The sequence below is a fragment of the Lucilia cuprina genome, chromosome 5 (assembly GCF_022045245.1).
Source record: "Lucilia cuprina isolate Lc7/37 chromosome 5, ASM2204524v1, whole genome shotgun sequence".
Classification (NCBI taxonomy): domain Eukaryota; kingdom Metazoa; phylum Arthropoda; class Insecta; order Diptera; family Calliphoridae; genus Lucilia; species Lucilia cuprina.
The window spans coordinates 49,402,554-49,415,881 of NC_060953.1; the positions used below are offsets into that span (position 1 = coordinate 49,402,554).

The window sequence follows — 13,328 nt, forward strand, 5'->3', positions numbered from 1 at the left end:
GATTTCTTATTTCTAATTTCCCTTTGCACCCCTGTAAAATAAAACTTCCTACTGTTACAAATTTCATTTAAGAATATCACAAGTTGTCGGAATTACTTGTTATATTTGATAACTATATTAAAGCACAAAAGCCAAACACTGAGGGTAACAAATAAAATACTAATACCAAAAGTGCGTGTTACATGCAAAAATAATTTAAACTGAGATTAATGAATTGTTGGTTGTATGTACAAAATCACAAGCCCGACCCTAACCGCTCTAAATTGTGTTCGTTACAAATCTTAACCAATAATTATTAATAATTTATTATATTCAATTTAAGTTTTTTCTTTTATTTTTTTACGAAAACGAAGTTAGTAGGTGTCCAGCTATTCGAAAGTATATACAAGTAAGTGTGTAATGAAAACACATCAACTAATATCTATACTAAAGCAAACAAAAATTATTAAACGTTTTTTGAACTAGAATTGAACTAGAACTTAACCTAGAACTGCCAAGAACTGAACTAGAACTGAACTAGAACTGAACTAGAACTGAATACGAAGAACTAGAACTGACCTAGACTGAACTAGACCTGCCTTAGAACTGACCTCTAGAACTGAACTAGAACTGAACTAGAACTGAACTAGAACTGAACTAGAACTGAACTAGAACTGAACTAGAACTGAACTAGAACTGAACTAGAACTGAACTAGAACTGAACTAGAACTGAACTAGAACTGAACTAGAACTGAACTACGAACCTGAACTAGAACTAGACAAGAACTGAACACAGAACTGAACTAGAACTGTCCAGAACTGAACTCTGAACTGAACTAGAACTGCACTAGACTGACCTAGACTGAACTAGAACTGAACTAGCACTGAACTAGACTGAACTAGAACTGAACTAGAACTGAACTAGAACTGAACTAGAACTGAACTAGAACTGAACTAGAACTGAACTAGAACTGAACAAGAACTGAACTAGACTGAACTAGAACTGAACTAGAACTGAACTAGACCTGAACTAGAAACTGAACTAGAACTGAACTAGAACTGAACTAGAACTGACCTAGAACTGAACTAGAACTGAACTAGAACTGAACTAGAACTGAACTAGAACTGAACTAGAACTGAACTAGAACTGAACTAGAACTGAACTAGAACTGAACTAGAACTGAACTAGAACTGAACTAGAACTGAACTAGAACTGAACTACAACTGAACTAGAACTGAACTCGAACTGAACTAGAACTGAACTAGAACTGAACTAGAACTGAACTAGAACTGAACTAGAACTGACTAGAACTGAACTAGAACTGAACTAGAACTGAACTAGAACTGAACTAGAACTGAACTAGAACTGAACTAGAATGAACTAGAACTGAACTAGAACTGAACTAGAACTGAACTAGAACTGAACTAGAAAACTGAACTAGAACTGAACTAGAACTGAACTAGAACTGAACTAGAACTGAACTAGACTGAACTAGAACTGACACTAGAACTGACTAGAACTGAACTAGAACTGAACTAAAAACTGAACTAGAACTGAACTAGAACTGAACTAGAACTGAACTAGAACTGAACTAGAACTGAACTAGAACTGAACTAGAACTGAACTAGAACTGAACTAGAACTGAACTAGAACTGAACTAGAACTGAACTAGAACTGAACTAGAACTGAACTAGAACTGAACTAGAACTGAACTAGAACTGAACTAGAACTGAACTAGAACTGAACTAGAACTGAACTAGAACTGAACTAGAAACTGAACTAGAACTGAACTAGAACTGAACTAGAACTGAACTAGAACTGAACTAGAACTGAACTAGAACTGAACTAGAACTGAACTAGAACTGAACTAGAACTGAACTAGAACTGAACTAGAAACTGAACTAGAACTGAACTAGAACTGAACTAGAACTGAACTAGAACTGAACTAGCATGAACTAGAACTGAACTAGAACTGAACTAGAACTGAACTAGAACTGAACTAGAACTGAACTAGAACTGAACTAGAACTGAACTAGAACTGAACTAGAACTGAACTAGAACTGAACTAGAACTGAACTAGAACTGAACTAGAACTGAACTAGAACTGAACTAGAACTGAACTAGAACTGAACTAGAACTGAACTAGAACTGAACTAGAACTGAACTAGAACTGAACTAGAACTGAACTAGAACTGAACTAGAACTGAACTAGAACTGAACTAGAACTGAACTAGAACTGAACTAGAACTGAACTAGAAACTGAACTAGAACTGAACTAGAACTGAACTAGAACTGAACTAGAACTGAACTAGAACTGAACTAGAACAGAACTAGAACTGAACTAGAACTGAACTAGAACTGAACTAGAACTGAACTAGAACTGAACTAGAACTGAACTAGAACTGAACTAGAACTGAAACTAGAACTGAACTAGAACTGAACTAGAACTGAACTAGAACTGAACTAGAACTGAACTAGAACTGAACTAGAACTGAACTAGAACTGAACTAGAAACTGAACTAGAACTGAACTAGAACTGAACTAGAACTGAACTAGAACTGAACTAGAACTGAACTAGAACTGAACTAGAACTGAACTAGAACTGAACTAGAACTGAACTAGAACTGAACTAGAACTGAACTAGAACTGAACTAGAACTGAACTAGAACTGAACTAGAACTGAACTAGAACTGAACTAGAACTGAACTAGAACTGAACTAGAACTGAACTAGAACTGAACTAGAACTGAACTAGAACTGAACTAGAACTGAACTAGAACTGAACTAGAACTGAACTAGAACTGAACTAGAACTGAACTAGAAACTGAACTAGAACTGAACTAGAACTACTAACTGAACTAGAACTGAACTAGAACTGAACTAGAACTGAACTAGAACTGAACTAGAACTGAACTAGAACTGAACTAGAACTGAACTAGAACTGAACTAGAACTGAACTAGAACTGAACTAAAACTGAACTAGAACTGAACTAGAACTGAACTAGAACTGAACTAGAAATATTGTGTGCTTCATCTAAGGACCTCCAATTTCTCCTCCATAATAGTTAAATAAATTTATATTTCCATATTAAATTCAAACAAGCTACAGCGTCAAATTAGGTCATGACGAATCCTTAGCACCCTATCCCCAGTGTGCTTACATGTATTTTTTATTAAATACTTTAATAGATATATTTTTAATTAAAACAGTTTTAATATTTTTCATTTTTTGTCCGTAAATCGATTTCGCTATATATAAAAATTAAGAATATTTTGAAAATTTCAAACGGAATGACAAACCCATATTAACCTTTTTCATTAAGGTGAAGGGTACAATAATAATATTATTTTATTGTATTTTAAAATTCAAAATTCTTACGTGCATGTTTTATAAAAAGTGGAACAGAATTTTTAATGACATTAATATATATAATACAAGTGACCCTGGACAAAGTAGAAATTACTATTTTTTTTCATAAATTTACATAAAAAAATAACTGCCAACAAAACTTAGAATGACATTTAAAAATAATTGCAATGTAACTAGATTGAAAAACGTTTGACATCAAATACTTATGATATTGTTATTTTATTATACTAATATAATGAAATATATATAAAATGTATTGATTAAGTGATAAATTATTAAGTATGCTGAACTGTTATAGAATATTATGACAGATGAAAACTGATGAAAAGTAAGAGGAAGAATTACATGTTCAACGACTTTTTAGGACACTCTATACAGATACAAAATATGTTGGAAATCGAAACTACAACATTAATTTCTTTATGTTTTTAACTTAAAATTTTAAATAAATATTGTCTTAAAAATAATTAAATGTTTGCTCAGAAATACATTTGTCTTAAATTTAACATTTTATATCAATTGCTAGACATTTTTAATATTCAGTTATTTAAATACAAATTTTAGGTTTTTCAATAAAACATTTGCCTTCTTATTGTTGGTTTTTCCTTGTGGTGGGCAAATTATACAGCAAAATTAAATACAAAAAGGAAAATCATGAATAATTTATAGTCATTAATAATACGTAGAAGGCAATGTAAATTTATATTTGCTTTCTTTATTAGAAATTTTTATTACGGCCACAATGGGCAAAAAAAAATTTAAGAAAAAATAAAATTTTATTATTGTTTCCGCTTTTTGAATTCGAGAAGTTCGGATTAAATCAATATTAACTCTATCACACAAGGGATTTATTTTATTTGTATCTATTTAATTTTTAAGAAATCCACATTCTTAAAATGCTTTAGTCCAGACAGTATTAAACAAAATAAATTTTCTTACTAAGAAAAATGATAAGAAAATAAAACTATTTTTAAAGTAATTTTTTAAGTTTAAGTTTATTTTTGGTAATATTATATTTATAAAGCAATAATGCTATAATAATGCCACAAAATAATAAAGCAAATTTTAAGGTTTTAATTTGTATAGATATACTATTTTTTTTAAATTTAATAAACAATTTGTATATCAAACACTTTAAAAATCTTCTCAATTTATGGATCTATGAATAATTTACTTAATAAACACAGACAAATAAGTGGGAAACAAAACACAGTAAAACAGAAAATATGGAATCTTATTTAAACTTTTTGATAAGACCAGAAGTAGAGCTTTTTTATATTTTCCAAATTGTTTTTGAAATTTTTGTCAATTGAAACTGAGCAAACAAAGTGGTGATTTCTGATTTGTAAAACAAAATGCTTCTAATTTTTTTTTTTTTTTAGTTCAGTTCTAGTTCAGTTTTAGTTCAGTTCTAGTTTAGTTCTAGTTCAGTTCTAGTTCAGTTCTAGTTCAGTTCTAGTTCAGTTCTAGTTCAGTTCTAGTTCAGTTCTAGTTCAGTTCTAGTTCAGTTCTAGTTCAGTTCTAGTTCTAGTTCAGTTCTAGTTCAGTTCTAGTTCAGTTCTAGTTCAGTTCTAGTTCAGTTCTAGTTCAGTTCTAGTTCAGTTCTAGTTCAGTTCTAGTTCAGTTCTAGTTCAGTTCTAGTTCAGTTTCTAGTCTAGTTCAGTTCTAGTTCAGTTCTAGTTCAGTTCTAGTTCAGTTCTAGTTCAGTTCTAGTTCAGTTCTAGTTCAGTTCTAGTTCAGTTCTAGTTCAGTTCTAGTTCAGTTCTAGTTCAGTTCTAGTTCAGTTCTAGTTCAGTTCTAGTTCAGTTCTAGTTCAGTTCTAGTTCAGTTCTAGTTCAGTTCTAGTTCAGTTCTAGTTCAGTTCTAGTTCAGTTCTAGTTCAGTTCTAGTTCAGTTCTAGTTCAGTTCTAGTTCAGTTCTAGTTCAGTTCTAGTTCAGTTCTAGTTCAGTTCTAGTTCAGTTCTAGTTCAGTTCTAGTTCAGTTCTAGTTCAGTTTCTAGTTCAGTTCTAGTTCAGTTCTAGTTCAGTTCTAGTTCAGTTCTAGTTCAGTTCTAGTTCAGTTCTAGTTCAGTTCTAGTTCAGTTCTAGTTCAGTTCTAGTTCAGTTCTAGTTCAGTTCTAGTTCAGTTCTAGTTCAGTTCTAGTTCAGTTCTAGTTCAGTTCTAGTTCAGTTCTAGTTCAGTTCTAGTTCAGTTCTAGTTCAGTTCTAGTTCAGTTCTAGTTCAGTTCTAGTTCAGTTCTAGTTCAGTTCTAGTTCAGTTCTAGTTCAGTTCTAGTTCAGTTCTAGTTCAGTTCTAGTTCAGTTCTAGTTCAGTTCTAGTTCAGTTCTAGTTCAGTTCTAGTTCAGTTCTAGTTCAGTTCTAGTTCAGTTCTAGTTCAGTTCTAGTTCAGTTCTAGTTCAGTTCTAGTTCAGTTCTAGTTCAGTTCTAGTTCAGTTCTAGTTCAGTTCTAGTTCAGTTCTAGTTCAGTTCTAGTTCAGTTCTAGTTCAGTTCTAGTTCAGTTCTAGTTCAGTTCTCTAGTTCAGTTCTAGTTCAGTTCTAGTTCAGTTCTAGTTCAGTTCTAGTTCAGTTCTAGTTCAGTTCTAGTTCAGTTCTAGTTCAGTTCTAGTTCAGTTCTAGTTCAGTTCTAGTTCAGTTCTAGTTCAGTTCTAGTTCAGTTCTAGTTCAGTTCTAGTTCAGTTCTAGTTCAGTTCTAGTTCAGTTCTAGTTCAGTTCTAGTTCAGTTCTAGTTCAGTTCTAGTTCAGTTCTAGTTCAGTTCTAGTTCAGTTCTAGTTCAGTTCTAGTTCAGTTCTAGTTCAGTTCTAGTTCAGTTCTAGTTCAGTTCTAGTTCAGTTCTAGTTCAGTTCTAGTTCAGTTCTAGTTCAGTTCTAGTTCAGTTCTAGTTCAGTTCTAGTTCAGTTCTAGTTCAGTTCTAGTTCAGTTCTAGTTCAGTTCTAGTTCAGTTCTAGTTCAGTTCTAGTTCAGTTCTAGTTCAGTTCTAGTTCAGGTTCAGTTCTAGTTCAGTTCTAGTTCAGTTCTAGTTCAGTTCTAGTTCAGTTCTAGTTCAGTTCTAGTTCAGTCCTAGTTCAGTTCTAGTTCAGTTCTAGTTCAGTTCGTTTATAATTTAGTTAGAATATTTGGTTCCGAGTTCATACAAGTTTTCTGCAAAAGTTTGAATTTAAATCTCGTTTTATTTATACCTCATTGTTTGCTTGGGTGTCATCTCAAGATATGTATAAACTTGGCAAACTGAAGTGTTTATTTGTGTGTGGAATTGTTTGTATGTACCTCTCGTATGTATGTGAAAAAGTGAGTGATTGCTGCCTAAAAAATAATAAGTCAATTTGATAAACCCCCCGGAAAAAAAAACTTAGTCAAATAGACATTTACAATGAATGCTTTTTCTTCTACTTGACTGTTCATTCCTTAAGTGTTAAGTCATGAATAAATCAGTAAGTTAGAAAATTAGTTTGTATCTGATGGCAACAATTTGTTACAATTTTCTGTAATTTAAGCAGCAAAACAAGGTCATATTAACTATAATAGTATTTTATTTGCCATGGAGTTGTTTTAGGAAAAGAACAGTGTTTTTTGTTCTTTGTTTTGAATTTGATAAATTGCAGTTTTTAATAATACAAATGTTTGTTACTTTAAGAGAACTTAACAAATAAAATGTGGTAAAATTAGTGGAACAGAAATTGTTAATTTTGACTAAGACGGGGTCTATTAAATTTTAATTTTATTATTTAGATTATGATCAAATTTGTTGTTCTACTCTTTTGTGTTATTTTCTTGATATAATTAAAAATAGATATTTTATATTGGTAAAACCAAATCTTTTTCTTATACCTGCTGTAGTAAACAAAGTTTTTAAAAGTTCACTACTCTAGGGACCACACCCAGAAATGTACAATATTTATGTTTAACACATGTCTGTATAATTTTTTTACTCTGCTTTTAGTACATTTTTGTGTATGTAATATTGTTGTAGTTTATTTCTACTTTTAACAAGATGTATGTATTTAACAGTTTGTACTAGTTTGTAAATACATACTTTATTCTAGGTGTTTATGTGCTGTTTTGTATTATTTTATTTACTTACTTTATCAAACCAACAACATGAAAATATTTATATCCTGGTAAAAAGAAACAGCTTACAACAGCAAAATTCATTTGTTATCCTAATGAATATCATCATCAGCTATGGATTTCAAACAGCGTTTTTTTTTTTAACGAATAAGCATGAATTATGTTAAATATGTTGGTTTAAATACAGGTGTTGTTAGCTGATTTTTCTTTTTGGTTATGGGAATTCCCAACAGTTGTTGGTTTTATGATTTAAGATTTGCTTGAGTTATGACATTAGATATATTCAATTATTCATCGTTATTACATGACTATAATTGTTTATTTTTATACTAATCATTTTATAGAACAATCTTGTAATTACTAAGAGATTTTTATACCTTTCACTACCCTGTAGCGGAGTGGGTATTATGAGTTTGTGCTGATTTTTGTACCATATAAAAATATTAGTCCTATTCCCACCTTAAAGTATACCAATAGACTCAGAAAAACTTTCTGAGTCGATTGGTATACTGTCCGTCTGTCTGTTTATCTGTCTGTCTATTTGTCTGTCTGTATGTCTGTCTATCTGTCCGTCTGTCTGTCTGTCTGTCTGTCTGTCTATCTGTCTATCTGTCTATCTGTCTGTCTATCTGTCTGTCTATCCGTCTATCTGTCTGTCTGTCTGTCTGTCTGTCTATCAGTCTGCCTATCTGTCTGTCTATCTATCTGTCAGTCTATCTGTCTGTCTATCTGTCTGTCTTTCTGTCTGTCTGTCTGTCTGTGTATCTGCCAGTCTATCTATCTGTACGTCCGTCTGTCTGTCCATCTTTCTGTCTATCTGCCTGTTTATCTGCCTGTCTATCTATCTGTCCGTCTGTCTGTCCATCTGTCTGTCCTTCTGTCTGTCTGTCTATCTGTCTGTCTGTCTGTCTATCTGTCTATCTGTCTATCTATCTGTCGGTATGTCTGTCCATCTGTCTGCCTATCTGTCTATATATCTGTCGGTCTGTCTGTCAGTCTATCTATGTGTCTGTCTGTCTGTCTGTCTATCTTTCTGTCTTTCTTTCTTATTTTCTGTATGTTTGTCTGTGTGTCCATGTAAAACTTGTGCGTACGCTACGGATCAAAATTTTAAAGATAATTTGTTGAAATTTGGCAAGTACTCGTATAGGATAAATCCTTTTTAAAATTATTAAAATCGGTCCATTTTTCGCCTAGCCCCCATAATATCCGCCATATGGGGGCTTTCGAGTTCTTAATTATGTTAAATGTTCTTCTTTCTCCACAATTGACAAGATTTAATTTTATACCCAGCACAGAAGGTAAACAAATTCACTTAGTGCTACATTGGAAATGTTGATAAATGTTGTTCTTTTGCAAGTACTTGCTATAGCCAGTGTGCTTCCCTAGGTTAGGTTAGGTTGATAGAACGAAGAAATACACCTAGGCCACAATCGGGTCTGTTGTGCGCTCCTAATCATGAAGAAAAAGGGAACCGAATGAAATATTTTACAGTGTTCAGAAACTCAGTTTCCTCAACATAATTCCTAAGAATCTTCCAATCAGTGTAAGTCAGGAATGTTATTTCCGGAATAACATCACTTCAAAGATATTTGGATCTAACTTCGACGAATGCTTGGCAGTGGCAAAGAAATAGCTCCAGAGTTTCACTGTCCTCTCCACATGCTCTACATACGTCTGAATACTTATGTCCAATTTTACATAGATATGCTCGTAATACTGTGTGTTCACTCCCAATACGTACCATCATACTAACTAAAGACTTGCTCATTTTAAGAAGATTTTTCGTCTGGCTCTCATCAGGGTCACCTCATAGGATCCTTGTTGTTCTACCCACTTTTTCATTTTAAGAAGATTTTTCGTCTGGCTCTCATCAGGGTCACCTCATAGGATCCTTGTTGTTCTACCCACTTTTTCATTATTCCATGAGGCCTAATGGGATTATATCAACCGTGGTTAACTGCCTCGAGCTCCTTCCCATTTAAAGTTGTTACATTCGCCCTTTGATGTTCTGAAGGCGTTACTTTGATGGGGCCTAAATGAAATAAGAACCGAATTTAACCATGTTTTAAAGGCGTCTTAGTAGTTTGATTAAAAGGTTTACATAGACTTACAGACCGACGGATATACCTACTTAGCTAAATTGACTCAGAAAATGAATCTGAGCCGATTATACTTAAAAGTGTAGTTTGAATATAAGGTTTACATAAACGACAGACGGACGGACTGACAAAGCTTAATTGATTCAGCAAATAAATTTGAGCGTTAAGCCTCCCCACTAAATTGGTGAAGGGTATAAAAATTAGAATTATAACTAGTCAGGAAACTAATACACAATTCTGATTCTACACCTAATACTCTTCCAAGATAAGTTGCATTTTGTAGGTTAGAAGGGGTATCAATTGCCATAGGGGCACATCTGGCAATACAGAATAACTTGAAAACCGAGTAATCGATATTATTGCAATATCGAATTTTCTATCATCTATCGAATTATTATCATACCTGAAATTGGTGATAGCTAGTCAATAATAGTTTTTTTTGGTAACATAATTTGAAGCTCTAAACATTAAAAAGACTTAGGAAAGATCGAAAAGAATAAAACTAAAGACTACATATCTAAGTATCAATATCAAAAAAAATTTAAATGTTGTTGTTTTAATTTCAGGCTGCCTTAAAAAAAGTGGCATATGGTCCCCATTCTGCTCTAACCTTAGTAAAGGCTAAATAATTACTTTAGTGTATATATTTTTCGATTACTCGATTCTATTATATCTAACCGTTTGTCTCCATAACTTTTCATTTATGTATGTTGTTGTTATCAAAAAATATAAACATAATTTTGATGTTCAGTTTCTTTAGGTCATAAATAATGTCTATAAAAAATTGTTGTTATAGTTGATGGCTGCAAGTGTTTCGTTTTCTGTTTTCCTGACGATAAGTTTCCGTTCTAACAATGAATGATTTTTAAGGAGGATTGTGTTGTGTTCTCTATAAAATGTATGAGTTTCTAGGAGATTTTTCACTCTTAAGAAGATGTTGTTTAAAGTTAAAATGATGGGGTTTTTTTTGTTACTTTTTCATTATGAACAAATTAACCCTCGAAAAAGCGGTAGACTGAAGAGACATACTTCTAGGCAATCAGGCAAAGCGAGTCAGACAATATGTTACCTAATCGTTTGAACGATTAAATATAATGGAAATTATGTTATGATGAAGAAGGAGAAAAAAATTATTATGAAAGTATCAGTGGCATAACACATACACCCTCACACTCATATAGTTAAGTTGTTGTGTATTTTCTAATTTTATTGTTGAAATGAAATAAATGGAATTGGTATATTGAAAATTATTTATGTGTGCGTGCGTGTGTGTGTATATATGTGAGTTTGAATATAAAGATTTTAAACAAAAGTTTTTCAAACATTTATGTAGACACTCTTGTGCTTGAGATTATATTAGAAAATTTATATCTTTTTCCATAAAGTTTAAGCGAAAATGTTTTTAAAAAGATTAGAAATATTTTTAAACTACATAAATATACATATTTGTATACATATGTATGTATATGTACATATATGTTTAGGAATCTGACAGATAGGAAACTTTTGTTGTTTATATAAGCATGACATTTGCATATGTGTTAACTATTAATGAAAATTTAAATATTTTAACATTTTGTAGAGTTTTGGTTTGGATTTAAAATAAATCTTAATAAATAAAGTTGTTTTGAAAATCTTAATCTCAATTGTTATGCCGCTATATTTTTCTTAATTGTAAATTTAAAATAAATATTTTTTTTTCATAAAGAAAATGCAGTTATAGCGATTTTGTCGTTTATATCATTATCATTGTATATTTATTTTAAAACCTTATTGAATTCAAGGACATTTTATCATTGTTTGTAGGTCTATGTTTTTGTCTATTTAAAACCTCTGAAACTATTTTATTTTTTTTTTTTCATTATCATAACCCCAGAATTTTATTTTCAACACTTTTAAATTGTTGTTTAAACCCAACAAATTTAATTCAATAAACTAAAAGGTCACAAAAAAAAATTTTCAAATGTCCTTTTCAATACAAAAAAATAATATAAATATTCCAAAATGTTGTGGTTCGTTTTTTACGACAAAAAGCCATTTGCTTCTAAATGAAGAAACATGCAATAAAAAAGTACAACAAAATGTTGATGTCAATTACAAAATGAAAATGAACCAGTATGAATGTAAAGTCGGACATGACCGACTATACAATACCTTAAACCAGTGAATATTTAAAAAATGTAAATTATTTTTATTAGTTTTTTTCAAGAAATTATATAAAAAATAGCGAACTGTAGCATGTCCAGACAGACAGACGGACAGACAGACAGACATAGCGAAATCGTTTCAGAAAGTGGTTCCGGTGTTATTTTGGGGATTACAAACAGCAGCATAAACGCATACCTTCCCCACTATAATACTGTTGAGAATAAAAAGGATTTAATATTGAAATATTTATATTAGGGTGCTGCAAAAACTTATAACAATATTTTAAAATTCAGGAAAGACCAGCTAAAACTTAATTATTAACACTTTTTGTTTTAAAACTTTTTATTGTTATATTAATGCTGCAACCAGCCTAACTTTTTCTAATAAATGATAAACGATCTGTTTTTTTTGTTTGTGTAAATAAAATTTCTATTGTTTTTTTTGTTTTGCTTCAATTAAATTAACACGAACAACAAATATTGGACAAATAAAATAATTAACAATTGAACTTTCAACAAATGATAAATGTTTTCTATTGACAACTTGGGTTTCAATTTGGATAGAGAGATTTGTTTATTGTGTGTTTTAATATAAATAAATTTGATTAGTACACATTTTTTTCTAATTGTTTAAATATATATATATTTTTTACATTATGCAACTATACCTAGTTTTTAAAAGACCATTTGTTTAACAAGATTTTTCTTTAAATCATTTCTTTTTATTTCGTAGTTTATCAAAGGATGAAAATTATCTTGATTTATAAGATTTACAAACAATTATGCTGATAACTTGAAAATTTGCTTGTTTATTTACTGGGTAAGTAAAGATTTTGCTAGGATCTCCTTAAGTACCAAATTTACAAAGGTGCGTTGCTTTAAAAATTAAATTTTTGAGTTTGCTTGGTTATATTGTGTGCAATTTTTAAAGTCATAGAAGACATATATATAAAAAAGATCAGTGTCCAAAGGCATGTTATAGTTTTTTTTTGTGAGTCCCTAAAAAGATTATAATTTTCTCGGGCTCATATCTTGCAAACCCTTCGAAATTTTGATTTACTCGCTGTGACAAAGTTGTAGCATTTATCATTAAGGATATACATTGTTAACTTCTTCTTCAGTTTTTCATATCAAGTGAAAAGTTTCACATTGTAAAATTGCACCATTTTAAATAATGGCACCTGTACGTATACGTGTTAATGATTTTTTAATATTACAAATGTTACGTATACGCCCAATTTACGAAAGAGTGCGTTACTTTGGATAAAATTGGAAGAAACGGGTTTTTTTAATTAATTTGTCCGTTGTAGTGGTCCATATATGATAATGTGTTTTCAAGATTCAGTGTGTTATAAAGCGAAGCACTTTCAAAAGAATAGATAGATAGATAGATAGATAGATAGATAGATAGATAGATAGATAGATAGATAAATAGATAGACAGACAGATAGATAGATATATAGACAGATAGATAGATAGATAGATAGATAGATAGATAGATAGATAGATAGATAGATAGATAGATAGATAGTTAGATAGTTAGATTGTTAGATTGTTAGATAGTTAGATAGTTAGATAGTTAGATAGTTAGATAGTTAGATAGTTAGATAGTTAGATAGTTAGATAGTTAGATAGTTAGATAGTTAGATAGTTAGATAGTTA

General features: G+C 31.0%; 1 protein-coding gene across 2 annotated transcripts in view; it reads left to right on the forward strand.

Moving 5' to 3' along the window:
* The window catches only part of LOC111689641 (GTP-binding protein Rhes), a 157,111-nt gene that overhangs the window by 14,323 nt on the left and 129,460 nt on the right, over positions 1-13,328 (forward strand). The window contains exon 1 of one of the 2 annotated variants that reach the window (XM_046952104.1): positions 12,403-12,486. The exons of the other annotated variant lie outside the window; for it this stretch is intronic. The gene's annotated coding sequence lies outside the window, so the exon portion shown is untranslated. Of the gene's footprint in view, positions 1-12,402; positions 12,487-13,328 lie in introns of those variants that run through there. 2 annotated transcript variants of the gene reach the window in all.